Source organism: Rousettus aegyptiacus, unplaced genomic scaffold (genome assembly GCF_014176215.1).
Source record: "Rousettus aegyptiacus isolate mRouAeg1 unplaced genomic scaffold, mRouAeg1.p scaffold_m13_p_4, whole genome shotgun sequence".
NCBI lineage: Eukaryota > Metazoa > Chordata > Mammalia > Chiroptera > Pteropodidae > Rousettus > Rousettus aegyptiacus.
In genome coordinates, this window is record NW_023416307.1 from 109,267,584 (window position 1) to 109,295,560 (window position 27,977).

Sequence of the window (27,977 nt, forward strand, 5' to 3'; positions counted from 1 at the left end):
TTTTGAGGTGCCCGTGATATCTACTGTAAATCTGAATAAGAAAAAAAAAGAATGAAATGAAAGTTGCTTCATTTATTCTCTTGTCAGAGCCTATCCTGCATCGTAGGACAAGGAACTGGGGCCCCTTGGGAGCCAAGGAAAAAATATCAAAAAGGACCATTCTTCTTTGTTGGTGTCAACTGTGAGTACTTAAAGTCATATCAATTCCTGTAGTAGGAGAAAGTAGATGGGACACCTTGTAGTCATGTGGCCCTTGTTTAAACTGTGGCTCCCATTTGGCTCCACTGGCATTTCTGGTGTGCCTGTGGAGTTTACAAACATCTCTTTTTTTTCAAAGGACTCCATTCCTGTCTGTGAGAGTGGTTCTTTTGGCCTTAGCAACCATATTTGGTTACCACATGGCTTCCTGGAAGAAGTTACTTCAATTAAAGTTGAATACCTAATCCAAACTTGGCCCTCCAATGTAGATCTCTCTTCCTGGAATTTGACATTCAGAGATAGGCCGTCAATTCTCTATGTAACTGGAACTATGATAGGTAAACCTGAGATCTGAAGGCGGTCACATTTCTCTATGAAGATTGCAGAGCAGAGAAAGGAGACAGTGTTCCTGGGTTTATGCCTGCCTTCTGCTTCCTGGCATTGGGGGAACTGGCTATATCTCTGCCTCTGAGTCTTAGGAATACTCTTCTGCTAATAAATCCCATTTCTATTTCATCCCAGCCTGACGTGGTTTCTGTTACATAAAACCAAAAACACTTACTGATACACTCTCAATTGCAAACCTATGGCACAAGAATAGTATTCTTCAAAAATCAGAAGAATAGCTATTATATCAGGCTGTTACAGGGTTTAGGTGAAATCGGTCATCTTTAAATTTGGTGTTTTAAGGGTATCTTTGAACTCTAGTAAAAATTTGCAAATCCTACCTGTTGCGTTGCCAGAACTTTTACTTAGATAAAGGACAAATCTGAGATAAGTTTCTTGGGACTTGGCCTAGCTGGGAAATCCCTTCAAAATGATGAAAGCTGCACTATAGTACAATGATGAAAGACTGAAGACTGAGACACTCTAAAATGTACATAATTAAAATAACTTTTTCAGAAGTATCTTTTTTTCTTCCCTTGCTCCTCCACCCACCTCCACCACCAAACACACAGAGATAGTCAAAGCTAAAATGGGCTTTTGAATTATTACTTGATATTGTAATGCATGTTCTTAGATGACTGGTCTATAGCTTTGCTTTGGGAATAATAGACAGGAATGGCCAAGCTATTTGATTGTACTTTTAAACTCTTAAATTCTATATGCAAATCAATTTCAAAGAGCCTTGATTTGAGGAGGTAACATGGGAGATAATGTCTGTATGAAAAAGTTTAGCTAAAATTAACACCATATCCTTATTGAAGATCATTTGCTACTCATGCAGAAGCAATGCATTACAAAGTAAATTGTCAATGAATTTTACCCACGAATTGATTGGAAAATGTCATTTGTTCTTAGAAAAAAAGGGAGCTCTGATTGTAAGAGAACAGGCATCTTGAGGCTCTCTGCTTCTTATTGGTTGTTTCAGTGTTGAGTTTAATAAGGCACAAACAACTAGGAAGAGAATAGGAAGTGACAGGCATAGAGCAGTAAGTGTTATATACAGCAAGAGAGGGGAATCCATCACGCAGAAACACTTTCTTGGTAGAGAGAGAAAGCATTGTTGTGTAAAATGGGAGAGCTTTGAAGGATTCCAAGTCTTTATTTTTGGCCATTCAGCTGTAGACTAGGGTTTCACAGGACTCATGTTAGGTTTAGAGGTTATTAAATACTATTTTCCAAATGGAAATATATGGCTTGTAATCTCAAAGAAAAAGAAAACGAAGGAAAAGGAATACTGTTTGCTAAGGCATCAATAATTCTGTTACTCTTGAGATCCATAATGATCACCCAAGAACAGTAGCTCATTCTACTTCTACCTTTCAGTCCTTCTTTGTTTTTATTTTAAAATCTTCAATTCTGTTAAGATATGTCATAACACCCTATTTCATGATATGCACATAGATTTGTCATTGAGAAAGGTCATGCCACACTGGACTTATAACCTACCTCTACCATTTTCTACATTTCCCCATCTTTTTGAATCTTTCTGTTTTAGGAAAGGATAGGTTATGCTGCAATAACAAATTAATCTTCAAATTCTAGTGGCATAACATAAAGGAAGGTTTATTTCTTGCTCATAGTACATTTCCAACACAGGTCATCAGGGGACTCTGTTTATTGTAGTTATTTAGGGACCCAAGCTGACAGCTACCCACATCTTATGTTTGCACCAACCAGAATATATTACTTTCTTAGAGAAGAGAGACTGAAGAATTAAACGTGGGTTTTCCCCTGATTTTACCCCGAAATGAAAAACGTTACTTTTTTTTTTAAACCCAGTTGTGTAGAGCTAGTCGCATGGTTCTGTCAACCATAAGAGGCTGGAATGTTCAAGCTTCTCTATACCCAGTGACAAAGGAGAACTGATGAAACCGATAGTATCTGTAATAACATAAACTACAGTTGAGCTTTCTTAAGGCTTTGTTCCTCCAAAAAGCCTGCCCTGATTAATTCAGCTCACAGTGATAACCTCTTCCTTTCAAGATGTTAAAGTTTGTATATATCATTCATTTGACCCTTAGCTTTCACTCTCTTTGATATATAAATGTACCACTTATTTATATATGTGAATATAAGTAAATAATCGCATCTCCCATATTTGATTATGAGTTCCTTGAAAATAGACAATATATAATTTTTGCATCACTCGTAGTACCTTGCATGTCTAGTAAGTGTGGGATGAATGTAGTTTATGAGTGAAGCATGTGTTCAAAGGGGGTGATTTTGCTAATTTTATCTAATTTATTCCTCCATGTCTAAAAGCTTCCTTATGGGAGGAGTTGTTTCCAACAAATTAATCAAGAGTCCTTGGAGTCTTTCTCTGGCCATTGAAAAGACCATTGTAGTCTCCTGAAGGCCATGCACCCTTTGTAATTGAACACATTCAAATGTTCTTGCTTTTTCTCAGCTAGGGAAAAACAGAAGAAGAAATCCAAAGAGAAGGGACATAAGAGTTGAGGATAATGATTTCAATAGTCAAAGGGGAAAGAAGAAAATCAAAGGAACTCATTTAATCAACGAGCATGATAAAGGAGAATATAACACTATGTAGGAGCTAGTGCTTGCAGGCAAACAGCTTACAGCCTGGGTGCTAAGATGAGACATAATTATGGAGGGAGAGCTTGGTGTATATAGCAGCATGCAAGACATTTCATCTGCAGAGTTTCCACTAGACAAAGCTTGACAAACCTTTTGTGTTTGTTATCTATTGTTTTATAACAAATTGTGCAGAAATACAATGGTTTAAAACTATAATAAACACTTATTATCTCATGTTATTTCTACAGGTTAGGAATTAGGGACAGGCTCAGCTAGATGGTTTTGTTTCTAGGTCTCTTATATGTCATCTGGGTCTACAGTCATCTGAAGGTTCGAATGGGGCTGGAGATCCACTTCTAAGATATCTTACGCACATGCCTGCAGGGTGGCAGTGGTTATGGGTAAGAAGACTCAGATTCTCCCCACTCATCTGGTCTCTTCATGGGCTGCTTAAGTATCTTCATTCTATGGTGATTAACTTCCTCCTAGAGAGAGAACAAAGTGAAAGCTTTAATGTCTCTTATGACCTAGCCTCAGAAGTGACATGTTGTCATTTCAGCAACATCCTATTTGTTACACAGGTCAGCCCTATTCCATATGGGAGATAAATACCTGGAGGCAAGAATCATCAGGGTCCATCTTAGAGGCTGGCTATGACACCCTCCACAATCTTGTGAAGTGAGAATCAGATTAAAATAAATATTAAATATATTCTTTCTAGAGATTAGAGAGAAGTTAAATGCAAGTAACTTTGGGTATATTCGTGGCAGAAGTACTGAGTCTTTGGGGATCGATGATGTGCATATCTGAGTCAGTGCTTTCAGCTGGGCAGACTTCCTCTTTCCTCCTTGCCCTATACTTCTCTGAGTCACTTCCTAGCCACTACCAGAATAAGACAATTTTGACATTTAAAAAAAAACAATCTACAGTTGTTTGAAAAAGAATTCTGAATTTCTTCTATGTAAACTTTATCTATGGAAAACTTAGCTCTAAAGTCTGTGTATTCTAGGATCAGTGGAGCTGTTTGGGAAGAAGTAAATATTTCTTAGGTTTTGTCTGTGAAAAGATGTGGTGCCCTCTCTTTGCTTTAGCCTTCTCATCTCATCTGTAAGATGATAACCATGCCTATCTCCCAGGGAGTCACAAAATTTTAGTGACATAATAGATATGAAAGGCCTAGCACAGAGTTTGAAATGGAGCTGGTGCTTAATAAATGCTTGGTTTTGACTCTATAGAAAGCATCTTGGGGTAGAATCTCCTGAGGAATAGAATACCTATGAATGATTGAAACGACAATTCAGAACCTCATAGGACTCCACAATAGAGGAATTTAATCATATAAATTTAAAAAAAAACTGAATTGCATTAGGCGTGTCTAATAAATCACTACTTTTAGCTAAAGAAGTACCTTTTTTTCCAATGGAAATTTCTGAAATGATCTAAATGTTTTATATATATGCTGACCAATACAGTGGCTACTAGCCTCATATCAGGTGATTGAGCACTTAAAATAAGGCTGGTTAGACTGAGGAATAAAATTTTATTTAATTTTACATTATTTAAAATTGAATAGTCACATATGATGAGTGTCTACCATATTAAACAGCTCAGATTTGAATGTGTAATGCATACGATGACTCTTTCTACGTCAGGGAAAAAAATGGAAGAATTTTTGAGTTTTTGATCAACAAATGCTGTTGCTTCTATATACCATATTTATTTATTTTGGGTAGTACTGATTTGAGCAGGTTCATTGCTATCAACAAATTTTTCTCAGTTCCAGCATATTGATTTGTCACCAATTTTATTGTGAACTAAGATGTTTCGGCAGGTGAGCAGTGTCTATGTAGATTTAGATATGAAGGATTTTATAGTTGGAAGATAGAGCTGGAATTTTGCAAGCATCTGTACTTTATCCTAGTTTCCTTGGGGTCAATAGAATCTTTTAGGGTTTTGCTATATTTTCAAAGATTTTTTTCCAAGTTCTATTAAGAAATGTCATTATACTTGAGAGTTACATATTGGATACCTAAGGATATCCACTAATATCCCTTGAAACAATGTTAAAATCATATACAAGCTGCTAGAAATTATTTGTCTTATAATGTTCTTGAATAAGTTCTTTGATAGCCGCAGAATGAAATCAAACAACTGATTGGTACAAGACCTTCGAATTAAGGCTACTTATGCTTCAACCCATCTTCCAATAGTCCTCTCTCATCCTATTACAGGGATTTCCCTTGTTCCCTGAACACACTATGTTATGCACCCTCTTCCTGAATCTCTGGCTTTGTTGATGCTGTTTCTTTTTTTCTGCCCCTTTTCCTTTCCTTTTTAAAGATGCCCATACCAAATCTCAGTTCCTCTCTGAAGCCTCTGGAGTTAGACTACTTGGGTTAAAGTACCAGCTCCACCACTTACTGACTGTGGGTTGGGGCTGGCTTCCTCACCTGCTTGTGCCTCAGCTTCTTCATTTGCAAAATGGGAAGAATCATGGTTCTTCTAACTCATTGGCTTGTTATAAAGATGAATGAAATAAGTACTTAATTAATGTTAGGTATCTTTTTCACTATTGTATCCCCAACAAAGAGGAGGTGCTCAATATATATTTGTAAATGGATGAATGAATATATGAATGAATGAACTTATTCCACAAATGGGTAGCTTCAAATATTTAGCAAACCTGAGATTGATGAAGGAGAAAGCATATTTTAATAACCATTTTCTTTGACCCATTTTCTTCGGTGATATTTAAGATATAATGGGTTTATTAGTCTTTGATTGCTGCCATTACAAATTCCATGAACTTAGAAGCCTGACACAACATATATTTACCATCTCACAGTTTCTGTAGGTTAGAAGCCCAACATGGGTCATTTTGGGCTAAAATCAAGATGTCAGCAGAGCTGTGCTTCTTTCTGGAGGCTCTAGGGAAGAATCTACTTACAAGCTCAGGTTGTTGGCAGAATTCAGTTTTTTTTTTTGTGGTTGTAGGACAGAAGTCTTTATTTCCTTGAAAGCTATTAGCTAGGGACTATGCTTAACTCTTACCAGCCCCTCTATAGTCCTTGCATGTAGCCCCTATGTCTCATAGCCATTAATGGAATGACTAATTTCTTATGATTGGAATCTCTCTGACTTTGCATCTGGTACAGCTCTTCTGTATCCTCCTCTGCCACCCTTTTCTAACAAACTCTTCCACTTTCCACCTATGCTCTTAAGGCCTCATGTGACAGCATTGGACAGACAGGATAATCTCCCCAAATTAAATTCAGCTGGCTATTAATCTTAGTTACGTCTTCAAAGTTCCTTTACAGTAGCACCTAGATTAGAATAACCAGGAGACAGGAATCTTGCAGGGACATCTTTAAAATTCTACTTATCACAATGGTCAATTAAAAGCTATGTTTAAACTGTTAGAAAAAGCCACCATTCTTTTGTTTACCTTTCACCTCAATGAGGGCAAGTTTTATATCTATTTTATTATATCTATTTTATTCACCAGTTTATGTTCAGCACAGTATCAGTCTCACAGTAAGTATTCTACAAGTTTCTTTTATTTTTTTAAAAGATCATTTTGTTCTGGTTACTAAAATGATCAAACCAGATTTAAAAAAAAATCTTATGTTTGTTTTATTGGGGGGTTTTGTTCTTTGGTCCCTTATAACTCTGGGTTCACCACTTAAACTCTTATCTTCTTTTAAGATTTTGTTTCATTTAAAGTTTTCTCCTAAAAAATATGCTCGACCTTTATTTGGAACTTACTCTCTTGGAAAGTTCTTGGGTCAGATACAGGTTCCTTCCATTTCATAATTCTGATTTCTTCAACAAGTAGTCATCAAGTTTATTGAGAAAGGAAAAGGAAACAGTAGAGACTGGATGATTTCTGTGGGCCCATCAAGGAAGAGGTGTACATCATTTGTGCCATATTCCATTGATCAGAACTCAGTCATTTGGACCCACCCAGCTGTATTGGGCCTGGGAAGTATGATCTAGAAGTGTTCCCACTAGTGGTCTTTGCCAGAAAAAATAACAGTAGCAGCAAGTAACAATATTAGTAACAACATTAATGTCAATGACATCTGACTTTTACTGGGATCTTCCATGCCAGTCATGCAAAATGTAACTTGCCTAATGATATAAAAGGCTCAAAAAGGTTTATTGAATACCTTGTCCAATTCATGCGAAATTCTATGAGTAGCTGAGAGGTGAACCCAGGTCTATCTCTTTCCAAGGCACATATGCTTACCTACTACTATATACTCTAGGTGGGGCAGGAATTGAATACTGTATTTAGTAGGGCTTATTTTTTTATGAAATAGAAACTACCTGTAAGAACTGTAAATGCAGAACGTCCGAGGCTTCTAAAACTACTTAAACAGTCTTTCCTAAAGAGCTGCTGAAATTCTTTTTAGGAAATATCAATATACAGATTACATTCCAAGTTTTCATCTAGATCACAAAAGAATAGACAGGAAGAGATGAATATCATGGGTGAAAGCAATTGTGGTGCTTTTAAATCATCCCATTGCACTTAGGCACTGTAGCCCATGATTTTATATATATATATTATTTCACATAAGTCTTCAGCAATCCAGAGGGACTGTTGGCCAAGGTAATGAGCACAGCTAGGAATCTTGACAGCAAACTCTAAATGATTTCAGTGATGCCAAGTTTCAAGAAAGTGGGCCTTTCTTTGAAGTAAATGGCTATTTCTGTCTTATTTGGGTAATTTATTCTTAGCCATCTCATATTAGTGGTGGACCTGTGTCACATGTAATAGTTATAATAAGGCAATTGCCAAAGCTTCCTTTAAGGAGTGGAGGCACTTCAGGTTTTATTGTCATGGAACAAAATGAAAGAGAACAGAAGCCCTCACTTCATGAAGGCCACACTGATAGAGCCATATGAGTAGATGAGAGATGTGAACAGAGTTCAGAGTCTTCCTTTAGAACAAAACTACGGCAGTTTCCTGGAATGTTGTAATTGACTTTTCACGGTCTGAAAACTGGTCATAGATGTGATGGTTCTGAATGCTGCTGCCTTATCGGCTTCAGCTTTGACCATGTCATAGCACAAAATTCTCAATAACTTCTCTATTTTGCACAATTAAAATTGAACTTCTAATCTTATTGCTTCAAAGCTTTTCTTATTTAAAAAAAAAGATTCTGTTATTCATTCCTGCCCCTTCCTCTACTGAATACTGCCTTTCTCTTTCTGTTTTCACGTAGGAGTACCTGCATTTTCATACTGATTTAGACCATTGAGTCAGTTATCCAATCAGAAAGTGTTTTTTTTTGTTGTTGTTGTTTTTTTTTTTTTTTTTTTTTTTGCATAATATCATGTGTTAAGCACTGTGCTGGATGTGAGAGCAGAGCAGTAACTAAGACAAATGTGGACCTACCTAACTGCAAGGAAGCCATGTGCTCAAGTGAGCACCAATACTTTTTGCTGCAAATAAGAACAAGATCTATAACAGTATTATCTAACATTTATTAAGTTCTTACAGTTCCAATCCAGTCAAATTTATATTCTGTGCCTTATGACAATGGCCAGAACATCAACAAACCTCTACTAACATTTATTGCATGCTCACTTTGTGGCAAACACTGGGTTAAGGGCTTTCCATGTATTAATTCATTTAATCCTCATAAACCCCATTGGAAAGGTTTTGTCATTATCCTCATTTTACAGATGAGGAAATTGAGGCTTAGAGGGATTAGATATTTATGTCAAATCACATAGCTGATAACTATAAAAACTGGGACACAAATCCGAGGCTGTCTGATTCCTTAGCTTGTGCTCTAAACTCAGTTGTACAGAACCATGGAGCGTATTAGGCAGGATACTGATTTTTCCTTGATGTCTAACTAAAATGGTAAAAGTTATGTCCTGGTCATTAAAGCCATCCTCAATAATTTTTTTCTGTTCTTATTAATCTATCATGTATCTGTTTTTCATATATATTCTTGAACTGTTAAAAGCTCTCCCTCCCAAGATGGTGTCAGTTATAACTGGTCAACGTATGTGCATTGAAGCTTACTAGGTGCCAAAAATTGAGTCAAGGAGATAGACATGGCTCTTGGCTTCATGGATCTTGAAATTTTGAGGAGAAGATAGTCATTAACCAATTAACCACTGGTGTGATGAGTTTTATAAAGAGGGAAGATGAGAGTGCTATGGGAAGTATATCACGTTGGTTTTGGAGTGGAGCATAATTAGGGATGACCGCCCTATAAAAATGAAGTATGAGAAGCCAGATATGAGAAGACATTAGATCAGTGAAGAGGATATCAGGATGCTGTGTGGTCTTCAGTCCTGAAAGAGTGTGGTAGGATCTGTGCTCTGAAAGAAGACGGCAGGTGGGAAAAGAGAGCAGACAGCCTAGTGGGAGATGAGGACAGTGAGGTAGGCAAGGGCGGATCATGCAACACTTTGTTGATTGTGGTCAGGTTTGGTGGTTTCTCACAGAAGCAATGGTTGGCCATTGAAGATCTTTAGGCAGTGGAGGGATATGAAATATTTGGATTTTTACCAGATTACTTTGCCTGCAGTATAGAGAAGGAGTTAAACCAAAGAAAACTAAAACCTGGCAGATAAATTTGAAGTCTTGCATTAGAGTTTTTGTAAGCCTGCTCTTCTTGAATTTGGTGAATCAGCCCTTGTTTTTCTATATCTGAGCCTTTTGTCATTTTGAAAACATCAACTATATCATTGTTAGTCCTGCCTTTGTCAACTCAGAAGCAAATTTATCTGCCCTGAATGCATTATTATTTCAGTTGATGGCCTCTGACCTTTTCCATCACAGTGTCCACCTGTTCACGTCCATATCCTCTGCAAAATTAAGTGTTGAGCAGTTTCCTTTTTTTCTTCATAAGATATTTTAACTGACACACCTTCGTGATTACAACTTAATTTTACTCATCTAAGCAGAGGTGATAGACCTTCTCCTTAAAATGATGAGCCCCTTTAAGCTTATACCCTCACACTAACATGGATATTTACATGATTCTTTGCTTTTCTTGCTTGCTTTTATTTCTTTTGGACTGTTTGCATGTTAATTCTAAATCGCTCATCTTCTAAGTCTCAAATGAAGAGTTCCTTAGGGCTCTTAAGCCTGGAGAGAAGGAACATATAGCCTTCTAGGTTGTAGAATATACACTACCAGAAATCTACAGGGGTGCCTGCTATAGGGATAAAACAATGAATGTAGTTACTTTGCCCCATAACAAATTGATGTTAAGGTGGTGTATTAGTTATGAATTCTTTCAGCTATAAATAACAGAAAACTCAAATAATATTGACTTTACTCCATAAAGGTATTTATTGATCTACAAGAACACAAGAGGTAGAGGATCTTAGGGGCAGTTTGGTAGTTCAGTAATGTCATGAGGATCCAGCCTCTTTCATCCTCAGGATCTTTCATCTTTTGGCTTGTTGCTTCATGGTCCAAAGATGGCTATCACAGCTCTAAGCACAAAGCTTTTACATGACAGTGTCCAAAACAGGAAAGAAGAGGGAGATGGGTGCAGGGAAGGCTTTCTCCCCATGTAATTCTAGCTTTTTATCAAAAGTGAAAATCTTTCATGGAAGCCCCACTCTTTTTCCACTCATTGGTTAGAATTAGGTCACATGCCTACTATTAAAGATCAATCAGTGGCAAAAGGCCCATCATTATCCATTACATAAAGCTGGGCATGTTGCTGTGCATAAAAATTTTTGTTCTGTTACCAAAGAAGGAACACATATTTTGTCACATTTGGATTAAAAAAAATGATATTCATAAAGCTACTAAATTACGGCCTAAGAGGAAGATGATAGCAGGAATTTTCAGAGATGGGGAAATGGAAGCAAATGAGGTGATTATCTCCCTAGTTCCTTGGCAGCAAAGCAATCTGGAGTAATTCCCTTAACCCTCCCAGATATCAAAAGATACTTAGCCCTTTCTGCTTATCCCACACACCTGTGTGTGCTAAACACTGGTAGTTCCCTTTATAAGGTCCGTTTTCCCTCCCTCTCTCCCTAACCAAAATCTGATTTCATTTGGAGTGGCAATGACCAGTTTGAATGCCCAGTTTTTCCACACTCCCTACAGTTAGGAGAGGAAATGTGATCCATTTCTGGCCAGAGATCTGTATGTGGAAGTCACTGAATGGAACTTCTTGGAAAGCTTTCAGAAAGGGATGACTCAGCTGGCATTCTCCCTTTGTGTTTTGTCCCTTGCCTTTACCCTGCTTCCTTCTTAAAGTGAGGGTGCTAGGCCTGGAGGTACAGCAGCCATTTGTGACCATGAAAGTAAAAGCTTCTCCTAAGGTCTGAAGAGCCAAACATAGAAGGAGCCTGGGATATTCATGACACTGTGGGGCACTGTTTCAGTGCAAGACTGCTTACCTTCCGACATCTGGTTACAAGAAAAAAAAAGTAACAAAAGAAAGCTCTATAGGTTTAAATTGCTGTTGGGCTTTTGGTCAGGTTGTAGTTACACGCAGCTAACGCAGTCCTAGTGGCTAGCCCCTCAAACCTGGAGCAAGAGAGTGAAAACGCACGTTAGGGACTCACTGCCAAGAAATATATAAAAAGCTCTGTATGAGAAAAGTTGAGAAAGACGACACGTGTAAAATATCACTGGCCTTACGTTCCAGTCCCACTGGTGAATCTGAGCATTTACAGTATCTTCAACCTGGGTGTTCTTTATTTTATTTGTTTTAGACATTTGAGTGTTGTGCTTGCTATTGTTTGGTGTTTATGGTTATTCACACTAAGATAATTAGGCACCAAATTAAGCTTTACATAAAGATGTTTTTGTTGTGTTATTGAGGACATTGAATAGATGATGTTGAACAGTTTTTTTGGGAGGTAGAAATCAGGTGCTAGTTTGTATATGGAGCAGATAAATACATTGTAGGTAAACATTAATGCAAAAATAATCTATTGTTGGTGTTTGCAATGCAAAAAAAAAAAAAGAAAGAAAAGAAGGAAGTACTTCTCTGTCTTTCAAGAAGTTCAGGTTTATTAACCACTGGATAAATAAAGATGAAATGAAGCAGGATATCAGAATTAAATTAACTGGCATTTTATCTTAAACAGAGTTGCACTAAAATATACCACATATGCTCAAATACAGGTGACATTTGCTTTTTCCCCAAATTTATTATCCCTTAGAAGAGATGACTTTGCTTTGTATTTGGGTCCTTTAAAGTGCTGCTTTGGGAAGTCATATTGGGTTGAAATGGTCTCACCCAGTGTTTGCTTTTGGTACTTGTGAAGGTCATCTGCAGGGATGAACAAAACAGAAGCAAAGAAATCTGACACAGAGTTAGTAGAAATTGATATTTGAACTATTTTTTTCTGTATTCCTATATGTTTACATGTTCAGGGTGATCATCCTCCTTTTTGAATATTTTTAATCTTTTAATTGAGAAAAATGGAATAGTTATTTATATTCAAGATTGCCTTATATTTGGCATGACTAACTACTCTTTCTAATCTAGTCCCACTGCATTTTCCTTTGGTGTTTTACATTTTAATATAATATAAAACATTTTAAACACATATAGAGAGTTCTAGAGTAATTGATGGAGTGCCATATGCTAGCTCATGAAATTTATATTTCATAAAGAGACATGCACTTAGGTGCCAAACTGATAGAAAGTTATTAATTTGGGGGTTTGAGTTTAACACTCATTATTAGTCAGGGTTCTCAAGAGAAACAGAACCAATAGGAACCATATACATACGTGTGTGTGTGTGTGTGTGTGTAGTATAAGGAATCAGCTTGTATAATTATTGAGGCTAACAAGTCCCAAGATATGCAGTTAGCAAGCTGGAGACCCAGAAAGGCGAAGATATAGTTCTAGTCCAAAGGCAGTCAGGTAAGAGGAATTCCCTCTTATTTGGGGAAGGGTCAGCCTTTTATGCTAGTCAGGCCTTCAACTGATTGGTTGAGACCCACCTACACTGGGTAGGGCAATAACCTTCCCCGTGACACATTTAAATTGATATATAAAATTAAGACTCACAATGCTTATGGAAATGTTGGTTTTACTCTTTTTCTTAGGGTTTATATCAAACCTATTTACAAGAAAGGTATGTATAAAATATTTTAGATTAACTCTACCATAGAAAGGTACAGGTCTGCTTTTTTGTTTTTAAAATTGCACCTGTGAGATTTCTTTAGGGACCTTTGTTGAGTATGATATTGGTCTACATTCTTTGTCCATGAAATGGGCAAATGGGATCCAGATGACATAAAGTTTTATAAGGCTAGCATCCATTGATTCTTAACACAAAGATATCCTAACCTAAAGATGAGTGGTCTTGAATATTGGAGTTTCATCCTCTGTACATTGAACTTTTGTCAATTTCACCAATCAAAATTGGCAGAAAAGAGAGGACGAGGTATCAATTTAAATAATATAGTCCATTCTGTTAGACATTTCCCTCAATGAATATATACTTCTTACGAAATGTGAGATGAAAGCTTGGAGTCAGTCTTATTCTCCTCAATCTCCTAGTATGAGCATCTTAGTGTTGAGTGTGTCAATTCCAGTACTGACATATTCTGTTATACATTCAAAAAATTTATATGACCAGTAAACTCATATCAATAACTTCATCCGCTCTTCAGCCAAAGAAATAGCTACCTGTTCTAATGGTAGAGAAAAGCCTTCGTTGGACTTAAGGATCAGAATTTACATAACCTGTTCTTTATTTGAATCATATCTTATTTTATTTACCTTATTTGTATTCTTAATAGATCCCAACATAAGGAGCACAACTTAGTAAATGCTCCCATATACAAAGAATACAAAGAAGAGAGTGGCTGATGCCTTTACCCATGGGATAGTCTTAAAGAAGCCCTTTTTTTCTACTTTCTAGCCATAAACACATATGTGCATGATGGAAAGTCCACATTTGCATTCTCGATAATCTTTAGCAGGGAAGGAGGGGAAATACTTTTTAAAAGGAGCAAACCTAAACCAGCATGCTCTCAAAAACATTGACAATTAACATTTCCTCTTAAGAAAGCTTCAGTCTCAGCAGCACCAAAAATAGCTCAGGTGCATATTAAATTGTAGATAGTTTTTATTGGAGCTTAAAGAATCTCTTGAAAATCTCCTCAATTCTCCACAAAATATAATATGGTATAAGCCTATTGGGTCCTACTGTCTGATGTCTTAGGTCAGCTGAAGAGAGAAATTTTTAAAAGGTTTCATTGGACCTTGTTGGGCATAGAAGGTGGCAGGACCAAGCATGAGAAGAAAGGATAATGAGAGCTATAATTTGTTGGTCATCGACTTTGTGACATGCACCTGGCTCTGAATAAAGAAGTGCTGAATAAGACAATATTTATGCTACCTTAGATTACCTTCTAATGGGTGTGTTTGGAAAAGAGTAGGGATGGGCAACAGGCAAATAAATGAAGTAATGAAATGTGATGAGAGTCATTAATAAAATAAAGGATTAATGTAGTAGAGTGACTTGGTGGTGATTTGCAATTTTAGATTGAGTAGTCATGAAAGATCTCTCTGAAGAAATAACATTTGAACTGACCCAAATGATTTAAAGATCCAGGATTTAAAGATGCAGAGCATTCCAGAGAGAGGAAAGGGCAAATGAAAAGGCCCTGACATGGAAATGATAACTGAGTATCTCTTTGCTATTAGTTGGGCCAGTGCCCAAACCTTGTAGAACACTGATAAAGGTAGGCTGACATTAAAGGGGTCTCAAGTGAGTCTTCCTCCCACTTCTTAAATAGCCCCTGCAACTGAACCACATCCTCAGAAATTCTGAGTGGGGATAGTGTGAGGGAGTGGGGAGGAATGAACGTGTGGGAGTAAAGCTAGAGCTCTGGACTTCACTTTGTCTCGTGGATGTTACTGCCTAAAGTTGGAAAGAGGACAGGAGAGAGAAATAGAAATGGTTAGCCATCTCCGAGGAACCAGACTTTTCCTAACTTAGAAGAGAGGAAATAGAAATGGGAGGAGGAACCTTTGTTGTTTAGAGACCAACTCTGCCTTTAGTTAGACTTGTTATGCTTGAAATTTTGCCAGTCAGATTAAGAATTGCTCCTTGGAAGGATGTGGGCCGCAAAGAGAGAGAAGAAAGAGTGGCAGGCCTAGTACCCTCCCCCTTACAGATATTTTTATTTCAATTTTAGGTATGGGATGTCAAGGACAAGTAACTTGCCAAACAAGCAAGTGGCAGAAATAGCATTTAAAAGCAGGTCTGTTTGAGACAAAAGTGGATCAGACTGTTCGTTTAGAGATCAGAACCAATCATTGAACTTTTCATTCTTGAGCCTTAAAGGAATTTACCCATCTCCCGGAGTTCAAACCTCACTTACTCTGGTAATTTGGACCCAATTAATTTCATCATTGAGTTTAGATATTTAGCTTTATTTTTTGTTCATCTTAATTTTATATGTGTGTGTGTGTGTGTGTGTGTGTGTGTGTTAATGTCATACATGTGACAGTTTTACTCTCTTTGTATTGAGAGATAGGAGATATTCTTTTGTTCAGTTTCCATGGAGCGAACTGACAGCATTCATAGTGGTATGATCATCCCACTAAAGCTGGTACAGAGAAGGGCCAAAAGCCAGATAGTGTTCCTCATCAAACCCTTTTGCTTTCATTCTTTCTCTCTTTCCTTCTCTTCCTCTCTCCCTCTCCTTCCCTGCCTCTTGCTGAATATCTACTTTCTGTTCTTCCCTTATTTAAAAGGTTAATGTCTGAGGTCTGCTTTGGTTATAATTGTACAGTTTTCCCTTTCAGAAGGCAGGTTTTCAGTTCATGATAAAAATATTCTGTCTCCATGGGTAACTGTAGTCAATATATTTTAAAAGAGATGTACACTCTAAGAGTAGAGGCTCTTAATGATCTGTCTGAATTTATGAGACTAGTTATCTGTTCTGAGGGTTCTAAATCCTAACTCCCTGTTTATCCTCAGTTTCAATTTAAGATATTTATTGACTTCTTAAGCATGAAAATACTGAACTGAGTGGTATTAGGGACTGGGTTCTACTAAATAATATAGTAATGTTTGTTCTAAGGTCAGCTTTGTGAGCTTCCTTGAAGAAAAATTCATTCTATCCAATCTTTTAACTCAAAAATAAAAATAATAGCTACTGAGTTTGAATGCTGATCGTGCACCAGACATTGTGTGTATTTTACAAAGATTACCTCACTGCATTCTCACAACAATCTCATTAGGTAGATATTTGTAGTCTCATTTTCCAGCCAAGGAAACTGAAGCTCAGAAGGTTAAATGGCTCACTTAAGGTTTTACTCAAATTAAGTGCCAGAGGCTGGGTTTAAACCCTTGTCTGTCAAACTCCAAATCCTACACTTCAAATCTCCGAAAGCCCACCTGGCGCTTTTGGAGGTTGAAGAGTGACTGTCTTTGGAGAGTTTGGCCTAGGTTGAAAGAACATGCTCTAATGCTAATCATTGTCTTGCAATGTGATAAAAGTCAGAGCTGAGAGCTGAGAATGGGAGCTTTGGAATGTCAGAGTCTAAAGGTTTTCTTTTAGTTAACATTGCTGAGAATTAGCAGAGGAAAGGCAGCTTGATAGTAAACTTCTTAAGAGTTTCTTAATTTGGAGATATAAAGCCCTGTAAATTTAGAGGTACTATGCTTAGGCCCAGGAGAGCATAAAAGTGAGAGGAAGAAGTAAAAGAGGTTCAACTTAAGAGAAAGAAAAGAAAGCTATAACATCTTATGAAAAATTACCAGAAGCAGATTTCAATAAGGAAGAGGAATGAGCTGAAGACAATGATATCTGGATTAAATTATTTGGGAGCTGGCTAGAGGCTACAGCCACAGGTATGACATAAATTTATGATTATGGTGATGATGGTGTGCAGCAGTAAGTAGGAAGTGCAATCTAGGGGGAAGAGGAAAAGAAAGTGTCTGAGTAGCACTATACCATAAATCCAGGAGAAAAATATTCTTTCTTCACAAATCAAGGGTAAAATTGTGCCTTGAGTTCTCTTTTTCATTTGGCATACCTTATTTCTGTAAAGGAGCACCCTGGAGGGAGTTCATGGGAAGACCAAAAATAAAATGAGTACATGACAGAAATGTTGACTAATAGGAAAAGCCATTTGGCTTTACTTCTGACGTTTTACCATAGGCGGAAATTTGAAAGAAGAAAGGGAGGAAGGAAGAGGAAGGAAAAAAAATCCAGTTTATAGATTTTTTTGGAGTTCCATTGTATGTAAGCACCAGTAAAAGAGACTCAAGGATGGATACATTATCTAAGATAAGAATAAATGGACTTCATGGGGTCATGTGCTTTCCTGGTAGAGTTGATAGTAATGTCCTTTGGGAAAAGAAATGGACCCTCCTTGTTCGATTGCCCTATGGTTGGAGCCAAATGTGCTGTGTTGTGGCTTTGGAAAGAGCAGGACCAGTCAGGGAGCCAATCTGCTGAGATGCAACCCAAGCATAAAGACGTGCTTCCCACGTGCAGCAGATTCATCTCACGCCCACTTAGAACCTCGCGCCAGGCTAAGATCTGCTCTAGTTCGTGCCTGAAGTATACTGATAGCTGTTTATGGGGGCCCCAACTAGAACTGCTGACTTGGAAAGAAAAGAAGCAGTTACCTTGTTCTCTACAAGTTTTCAAAGAGCAGCGTAGTTGTAGGTTGACTGAAATAAAGCAGATTAAAATTCAGCATTTACTGAGCATATGGTTTGTGCCAGTTCTTTTGCATTTGTTACCTTATTTAATCTCTCAACAATGACAAATATATTCATTAACATATCAAAGTTATAAAACTTTTATGTTGAATCAGTTGACTAAACCACGATGGAGGGTAAACAAGTTTACACTTTATCGCCTACTCAGTAAAGACTCATCGGTGGAGATATGATAGTTCCTTAAAGACAAGGTGGTTTGAATACCCAGATAGCTGTAGGTGGACTTTTCTTTGCTTCCTTTCTTTAGCCTAGCTCAATTGTTTGTTCTTGAATATTTACTGTCAGGCTTGAATACACAAAGCAATATAACTTGCACTCTACAGGTGATTTAAATGATCTTCAGTGTTAAGTTTGACTGTATGTGACATTCGCCTTAGGCTCTAGCTTTAGAACTCAAGTTTCCTCCCTTAGTATATGAAGTTATTACATTTATGTATAGGCTGTTTAGATCCTTGGGAATGCCTTATACTTTTCATTTAGTATGTTCGTGTCTCTGAATCCTCCATTCTCTCTCATTCTTTCATGCATATCCTACTATGTGGCACAACTTTATTGATGACAGGTTTAATTTACAAATATACATATTGGTCTAAAGGATGATAAATTTTTAACTTAGCTCCAGGTTATCCTTTTATTTTATGTACTTCCATAAGAATAATAAATGCTATGTTACACCATATTGATTTTTAATTATATAACTTAGCTGAAAAAAGGCACGCAGAGCCCACGTGTTCCAGCTGAGGTTATATTATCCACATTTTACTGAGTGATCTGTATAACAAAGCAATAAAACCATAAGTGCTTATCACTTTCTTAATAATCTTATATGAGGCTTATCATAGAAATTACAAGGTTTTTACTTAATTTTCTTCTTATACCTTTGTTTTAGGTACATTGTTAAAAGTTTAAAACTGCATTACCAAGTAGCTATTGTTGCCTCCCAGTGCGTCTTTTACGTATTTGACACTAACAGATAGATACCTTTATTTTCAGTATGTTTTCATATAAATTTAATAATTATTCAAGTAGTCTGTAGATTGACCCAGACATTGACCTGTGAATTAACTGATAGAACTCATTTAAAAATTCCTTGGATGATCAAGTTTGTTTCTGGACTGTGTTTACAACATTTAAAGGAAAACCAAAGTCCAGGTATAAATGAATAAACATCAACACTGGAGGATATTTGCATAACCTAAATAAGTGCTAGGAACCCAGGTGGTTCAGTCTTAAGATGGTATAGCAAATGAAGTAATGAAAACATAATTCTAAATTTTACTCATGTCTCTCCAAGAACTTGGAAAATTATTTAATTCATTGTTCATGGCCACCCTTAATATCCCCTTCCATCCCTCTCTTACCAGTGAGCTGTCAATTTGCAGTGCTCAGAAGCTGAGTTTTCTCTCTGTTTTACCCCTTTACTCTCAAACAGATACACTATTTATATTAAGGATACAGACTTAGGCTTTTTTTTCTTTTATTTTTGTCCCAGTTTTCCAGTTCTGTTTTTCTTATCATTCACATAATTCTGCATCACACAAAAAATTATACTTCTCTTAGAAACCGGGTGATGGGAAGACCAAGCAAAATAAATGTATTTTCTAGGGGAATGGAAAGCTTGGAACACTAACATTTTAACAAAATTCGTCTTTGGTAAACATAAAAAATTGATGAACTACAATGCTTATTAAATTCCTTGTTAACACCAAGCCAAGAATAAAGAATTATGAATTTCTTTGAACATAAACTTCATGTTCAGAGTGAATTTAATAAATAGAAGTTGAAGTGAAAATAATGGAATTCATTAATTTAGGACAAATGTAGAATAGGATATTAGAAAATTCAGCAGATTACAAAATTATAATACAGTTACTGAACAAATATGCACCCAGAAAACTGATTAGGGGGTCACGGAGGACACTGAATAATAAATAAGGCAGCTATGTAGGAATAATGATGACCAAGCTGAAGTCAGAAATAAATTAAGAGAAATGGTAAAACTTTCTATTCTTCATATTCATCCTGGAAAGGCATCTTCTAGCTCTTGTACTGATTTTGAAAGATTCAGGAAAATTTCAATTAAGTTTTGGAGACCATCATAGATAATTACTATTCACATTGGAAAATGAAAAGCCGAAGTCTGATTTTTATGAGAGAGTGTGGCTACTAATATCTAGCTTTCTGTCTTCACTTGCAGCATTAAGAAAGAACTGATTTATATAATAGCAAGGCATATTTGGGAAAAAGTTAGCATATAGCATTAAACATCAGAAAACTTTTTTTTTTTTTTTTTTTTAATAAACATCTTGTTGAATCACATTCTGGAGAAGTCAAGAAATCAGTTTCATCTTTGGGCTTTTATAACTACGGAGGCAGGAATAAAAATGCTCTGGGGTTATATGTGTAGGATTTTTTTTCCTGTCCCAAGTTAATGATTTATAAAACACCCAAAAAATCTATTCCCTACGATTTTTTTCTTTTAAAAAATTTTTCAATTATAGTTGACATACAATATTATATTAGTTTCAGGCATACAATATAGTGATTAGACATTTATATAATTTACAAAGTGATCACCCCATTAGGTCTAGTACCCATCTGACACCATACATAGCAATTGCAATATTATGGACTATATTCCCTACGCTGTACTTTACATTCCCGTGACTGTTTTTATAACTGGCAATTTGCAAAAAATGCCGTCATTCCTTTTTGTCGATATATGTGATTTATTTCTTGTTTCTGGAACTTACTACTAATGCTTCTGCTAAGATCATGAATATTTTAAATCAATCATCTGATCAATAGAGGAATTTTTCTCCTAATGTGTTTGGCTAGTTTAACATGGCCAAATCAGAATGGCTGGATAAGATTCTACCAAATGCTACAGCATATCTGTGTTATTTATAACGCATTTGTTAGGGTCCATATTTCCTTAGAGAAGTTTATCTAGCAAAATTATACTAGATCACAACTGTTCTTGCCTTGTTTTGCAATAACTTGCACATCCTTTAAATGTGTATCCACATTTTATTTTTTACCTCTCTCTCAGACCTCTTGATAACTAGGAAGGTATGCTTGTATACTGTACTTGCCTTAACTCCAGTGTGTTAGGATTGAAGTAGCCTGTAAATTAGCCTTATGTTCTGGAAATATGCCACAATGGTGTCCTTTAAATTAGAACCCTCATATTGTACCTTCCTTGGAGGAGAAGGGTGTACACTGTGTCACTCTCTTATATCTTTCATTTACATGGGAAAAAGGAAATTCACGATTGGCTTCCCTTCATTTCCTTTCAGACAAATATAGGATTTTTACTAATTTTGTGAGAAATTATATTCAATCCACGTGGGAAAATAGTTTTTTGCTATCAATTGATAAGGTTCTTAGTTATCCAGGTGTTAGAATTTTAGTTTGGGGAGTGAATGCTCAAAAGGTTCAAAACGGAGTACAACAGCAACTCATAGTAAACTGAAGGAACTTTCTTTTGCTTGCTTTAGAGAACAAAGTGTTTCCTAGACTTGCAAGGCTGTATTGAATAGGAGCAAAGATATGATAATTTTGTCTCTAAGTGGTGTTTTAAAGGAACTGTTAATACTGCCTCACTCAGTATTGTTTCTATTTAACATTCTTCCAAGGATAGATTTGTACCTTGATACTGTTCCAACATAATAGGTGGTTGTTTCGTTTTTCTTCAGTGAAGCAAAAAGTCAGCCTTATAAGACTTTCGACCCTCTGGAACCACCCAGATACCTCAGAATCATGACTTCATTTCAGCTCCAGAGTTAGAGGGAATTCTTCGTTCCCCTTTGGAGCTTGAGGTTTTTGTTCCTAGCTCACCATCACGTGTCCCTGGGAGATTATTAGCTCCATTCTTACTAGTATTTAAACCATATTCCCTTCCTTCTCGACTTCCTGGGGGCATATCCTGATTTTGGAATGCCTGACCACAGGGCACTCAAATGCAAATCTTTGGTGCCTCTGGCATAGCATTCTGCCTCAAGGACCTACCAGTCTGCAGATCAGAATAGTGGGGTAGCACTGGTAGCAATTTAAAGAAGTGCTCCTGTGAAGAACTGTGTATTCCCAGCTGGAATGGAGAGCAAAGTTGCGGGGTTGCTCCTCAGCAGCTAAACTACCAGACTGCATAGGAAGTCTTTCAGAGGGCTTAAGTGAATGTTACCTCCTGTAGACATTTTTTTGGGCCCGCCTTAACTTGAGTTTTCATTCTTTCGAGGTGCGTGGATCTCTTTTTATAATGGTCTGTCTTCTCCGCCTAGCAAGGTGAAAAAAAAAAACAACATAAAACCTCATTTAATTTCTCTATATTCTTTAATAGTCTTGAGTAACTTTATCATTTTCTATTTGACTATTAAAAAAACTTGTATATACTTTGAAAAGATTATGTGTGTCCTTGGCTGCCTGGTTGATAAAATGTCTCTGGTTAAGGAGAGTGCTAGAATATGTGAATGAACAATCCCTATTTGGGTGTCATTTGGACTAAGCTAGAAAAGAAGTCACACTCTGAATTATTTTTTTCTGGTGGGAGATCAATACTGTCTAGACATGGTCTCATTACGACTTTGCATTGACTGAGGCAGACACGGTCAACAGTGGGCTGAGATTCCCGTAATTCTGGCTCCTGGTGGGATATTTATGTTGCCTATTATTACAGAGAAATTGAGATTCCCTGGTGTCAGTTCTGTGTATCCCAGCATCATTCTACTCAACCATAGGGTTATCCTTGAGGATGGGATATGCCAACTCATGACTTTTGAAAGATTCTGAATCCTAGGAGTCATGGGAGCTGCTCTCTAGGACTTCCTAGCATGCTTGATGACAGTTGCATATGGCATGAGAGAGCCCTTGGAGCATTTGAATCCCCTGTAATCTCCAAAACATAAAACCAGAGATAGTAATTCAACTCACATCTTAAAAGCCTCAGCCCCTTCCTATCTTCCCTGTCATAAAGCCTCCCCATTAATTTCTGCAAATAATATCTTCAAATATAGAAATGTCAACAGTTATTCTTTTTTTCTTTCTTTTTTTTATTCAGTTGTCTTTTCATTTTAAAGAAATTTTTATCAATTTGAATGTGGTTTTAAATTCAGGACATTTATGATTCCTCACCTAGGATCAGAACTTAAAAATCTTGTCTTCTCCCTGTTAGGCATTCAGACTCCTGGCTATGCTGCTCTGCATGGAATCTTAAATCCTTCATTTGTGGTTATTTGTTGGCATTTTGCAAAGGAGCGAAGCAGTGTCTGAGCCACTAGAGGCCAGAGGTGGCCCAGCCTGACCAGGTTTCCAGCAGTGGAATAAGAAATGCCTGTTATTTGTCGGGCATCTTTACTTTTCAACTTTGGCAAAGATGAGCATAGACATTGAGAAATAATGCTGATTATACAAAGGATTGCTCATGATAAAAGATCTTTTTCTGGGAATTTAAATGTTCCAGTAGATTAGCGTTATTGATCATTCTCTTTCTACATAGTCTACAGATGATCTTAGAATCCTGAAACTATTATTCTCCCTTGTCTAGTATAATTACCAGAACAAGGAATAATCTAACTAAAAGACAACAAGGATGTGTTCTAATTGTTCTACTAAATTATGTTAATATGCAATACATGCAGTTACTTTTCAACAGAATTTTATTTAATAGATTGACAGCTTGCCCTTTACTGCCATAATCTTAACTTTCATTCCTTCTAAACAAGATAACTTATAATAGGATAGTTAAGAATCCCAAAATCTGTTGGATCGTTAAGAGAATCTAAGATTTCATGTAGTAGATATAGATGAAGAATTGAGCTTTGGTTCTCTAGATAAAATAATGACCGAACAGAAGAAGGTAATGACCAATAGAGTCTAAAGTGAAAATCAGTACCAGATTGTTGCAATGAAGGCAATGACTTTTGTTTAAATTAGGTGTAGTGTTGCATGATAATATACTAAGTCATATAACTGTGTTTGCTTAATTTGAGGCATTTTATACAAAATCTATTAGACTCCATATTATATTTTGCATATATGAGATCATACCCTCAGTAAAGTCATGTCATGTTAGGGGCAAAATTCAGGACATCAATTCTGATAGGCCATATGTTTTATACAGAAAATACCAGTCTCCCTGCTCATTTGAACATAATTCAGATATAGTTTGTTGCATAATTGTATGAAAAATATCTCAAGACAGTGTGGCAAATGATGTCAAGACGGATACAGGGAGAAATAAAAATCTATGTAGAAAATAGAGGAAAAGCATGCAGATAAATTCTAAATACATATACATATTCTATGTATAGTATATTCTATATACTATACATATTTCAGAAAAGCAAATTCCCATGTTGGTTTGTGGTGTTCTCCCTTGATATAATGACCTTTGACATTTAATTAACAAGCTTATAGGTAGGAAGGAATTTCGGTACTTATCAAGACTGGAAAGTATTCCCAGAAGAGGCACTTTCTCACAAGTTGGGAACTTTGTAGGAATAATTTTCCACTTCTGAAGGAAAGAATGTGGAGCCAGAACATACCTAGATTCTAGTTTATACTCCAAAAGTTGACTTACTTTAGAATAGCAGCCATAGAGACAAAACAGAAAACAATGTACACACTGTAAAAGAAATGAGAATTAAAAGAAAATTATCTTTAATGGCAAAGTTATGCAAGCAAATTTCTTCTTAAGTTTCAGCCTAAACAGGTTGATAATTTTTGGCTCCTTGCTTCCTGTCTGTTAATATTCTAGTTCACATTTTCAACAGAAATATTCAAACTTTCTGTTTTAAGAATATTTGACCTTTCTTTCAAGGCCATCAGGCTCTGAAGAATACTCTTTCCTCAAATAAGACTGAGTGCTAGAGTGCTTCTAATCCAACTGAAGAAGCTTCATCAGCAGTTCAAACTGAGATTAAGTACCCAGGTGGGTCTTGACTTCCTGGTCTCCAAGGCAGGGATAATGTCTGCCTCTGAGAGACAACATAAATGTGGCCTTCTCTTTCTTTCTTGAGGGAGGGAGGGAGGGAGGGAGGGAGGGAGGGAGGGAGGGCGGGAGGGAGGGAGGGAGGGAGGGAGGGAGAGAGAGAGAGAGAGAGAGAGAGAGAGAGGGAGGGAGGGAAGGAGGGAGGGAGGGAGGGGAGGGAGGGAGGGAGGGAGGGAGGGAGGGAGGGAGGGGAGGGAGGAGGGAGGGAGGAAGGAGGGAGGAAGGGAGGGAGGGAGGGAGGGAGGGGAGGGAGGGGAGGGAGGGAGGGAGGAGGAGAGGGGAGGGAGGAGGGGGGAGGGAGGGAGGGAGGAGGGAGAGAGAGAGAGAGAGAGAGAGAAGGAGGGGAAGGGAGGGAGGGAGGGAGGGAGGGAGGGAGGAAGGAAGGGAGGGAAGGAAGGAGGGAGGGAGAGAGAGAGAGAGAGAGAGAGGGAGGAGAGAGAGAGAGAGAGAGAGGGAGGGAGGGAGGGAGAGGGAGAGGGAGAGAGAGAGAGGGGGAAGAGAGGAAGGAAGGAAGGAAGGAAGGAGGAAGGAAGGAAGGGAGGGAGGAGAGGGAGGGAGGGAGAGGGAGGGAGGGAGGGAGGGAGGGAGGGAGGGAGGGAGAGAGAGAGAGCGAGAGAGAGAGAGGGAGGGAGGGAGGGAGGGAGGGAGGGAGGGAGGGAGGGAGGGAGAGAGAGAGAGAGAGAGAGGGAAGGGAGGGAGGGAGGGAGGGAGGGAGGGAGGGAGGGAGGGAGGGAGGGAGAGAGAGAGAGAGAGAGAGGAAGAGAGGGAGAGAGGAAGGGAGGGAGGGAGGGAGGGAGGGAGGGAGGGAGGGGGAGGGAGGGAGGAGGGAGGGAGAGGGAAGAGAGAGAGAGAGAGAAGAGAGAGAGATCGTCTCTTTACGTATGTTTGTGATCGAAGTCCGGACGACAGACATGTAAGGAATTACGTAATGCCTTGCCTGTACGATTTCTTTCTCTCTCTCTCTCTCTCTCTCTCTCTCTCTCTCTCTCTCTTTCTTTCTCTATTTCTTTCTTTCTTTCTTTCTTTCTTTCTTTCTTTCTTTCTTTCTTTCTTTCTTTCTTTTGCTTTTCTTCTCTCTTTTACTTTTGAGAGTATTTTTTAATATTATTGTAGAAAGATATAAATTACATAAAATCTTTTAAATCATTTTTAAGTATACAATTCAGTAGCATTCAATATGACATTTTCTTTTAAGAATTGAACTGGAAAGGAATAAGGCTATGGTTAAAGCACTTATGGTGTCATGTGAAGATCTTTTAGTCTACTCTTTATTTGTCTCTTCTACTCTTTCTGAAAGTTTTTTTTTTTTTTTTTTTACCAGAAGTATGATAGCAATTGTATGTGTATGATATATTCCTATGTGAAGCCAGAAAAGAATTTCATCTGAATTCTAGAATGGACTCTAGATGCTCATAGTGGGTGGGCAGGTGTAAATGGTTGTGCAAAGAGTCAGCATCATAAATAGGTGTGGGAGCAAAGGACCAGTGTCTGTCTCTGAAGGTTGCTTGGGCATTTTTAGAGCTCCGAGTGTGAACTTGACATGCTGTGCATAAATCTGCTATTTTTTCTCAGCTGCTGGCATTGGAAATTTTTCATTTAGTAAATAATGTAAAATATACATTAAGTAATGTTAATGTTTTGACAAAAACTGACAAAAGCTGGGGAATGCTAAGCTCCAGGAAAGCTGAAGCACTTCGCTTAGCGTGCTGTCATCTAGCCATGATCTCATTCCATGCTGCTTCATTCATTGATCACAGAGACACTGAAGTCATTCGGCAGGCAGATGGAGCGTGTTTAAAATGGAGTTTAGAAGGCAGGAACTCAGCCGACTCCTCTATTTTTATTGGCCATTAACACATCCTACCAGTACATAAACTAAATTTTGAGACATACTAGAATAGAGATAATATTAATAATTCAATGATAAGCTACTTTTAAAAGGGTTTAATAGTAGCAGTCATTGCTATGAATATTATATTCACCAGTTTCATTCATTTGGCAGCTCTCTGTGGCACATATGATAATGTCTACACTCCGTAGTGGAGGATGAGGACCCCCAGCATCCCTCCCTTGCCTGTTTTCTCACTTCTATAGATGTTCTGTACTTTAGCCAGACATTAGTTTGTATCATTTCCCAAATGTGCCATTTTCAGTTCTCTTGGGGCTTTTGCAGATGTTTTCCCTTCTACTTGGAAACGCCTGTCACTACTCAACCTTCAAAATCCAGCCCACATATCTCCTCTGAGAAACTTCTGTTATCAGGACAAAAAAAGGGATCCATCTGCCTGCATACGTCTAAGCCAATGAAGAGATACATGCAGGTTTTGTAGCAAAGAAAGTAAGGTTTATTAGAGAGTTGCCAAGTCCAGGAGACACAGGCGAGCTATTGCTCAAAGGCCTGGTTCCCCAGGTATCTCAGGAGTACAGATTATATAGAGAAAAATCAGTAGTCATGGAAACTAAGGGAGTTGGGGTCGAGGGTGCTACTGAATAGACTATTGGAGGGGAATTAAGTAATTGATTATTGTTTCTGGTTCTGGAATCAGCCTTAGTGCCAACCCATCTGGTCTCATTTTTGGTGGGGTTATACTTCTGCCATGATGGGCCTGGGGCTGAAACATATCTGCAGCCAAGATATTATCTTTAGTCTAAAGTCCAACTGAAACTTGTTGTCCCAATTACAGACCTGAGGCTTAGGTAATCTTATATCCTAAGGCTTAATGATTAAGGAAGCAGGCATATGGAGGATAAGCATGGAGAATAAGATAAGTGAATCACAATGCCATTATCTGGGTAAAATCAGCTTGAATCAGAGGGAAAAATCTATATTAAAGAAAGGAAGTTTTGAAAAAAAAAAAATGAAGTGTGTGTGCAGTTACACTTCTGCTGATTCTCTCAAACAGTGATACATTCTCTCTGTGTCAGCACCATGACCAGTACATACTTGCCTTTTTGCCCTTATCACATGTTTTTGTAATTATTTTTTACGTCCGTTTCTCCTTCCAGAATTAGAGTTCCTTGTAGCCTGGTGACATTTCATTTCAATGGGATCCAGTTTATTATATATGTATTTTTAGCTCCCTCTACATGTTTTATTTTTGAG

At 37.6% G+C, this 27,977-nt stretch overlaps 1 protein-coding gene across 2 annotated transcripts in view; it reads left to right on the forward strand.

Annotated features, from left to right (window-relative positions):
- Positions 1-27,977, forward strand: part of FHIT (fragile histidine triad diadenosine triphosphatase) — a 1,278,128-nt gene that overhangs the window by 292,384 nt on the left and 957,767 nt on the right. The window contains exon 5 of one of the 2 annotated variants that reach the window (XM_016150237.2): positions 88-17,007. The gene's annotated coding sequence lies outside the window, so the exon portion shown is untranslated. The remainder of the gene's footprint in view (positions 1-87; positions 17,008-27,977) is intronic. The other variant, XM_016150238.2, reaches the window with a different exon arrangement.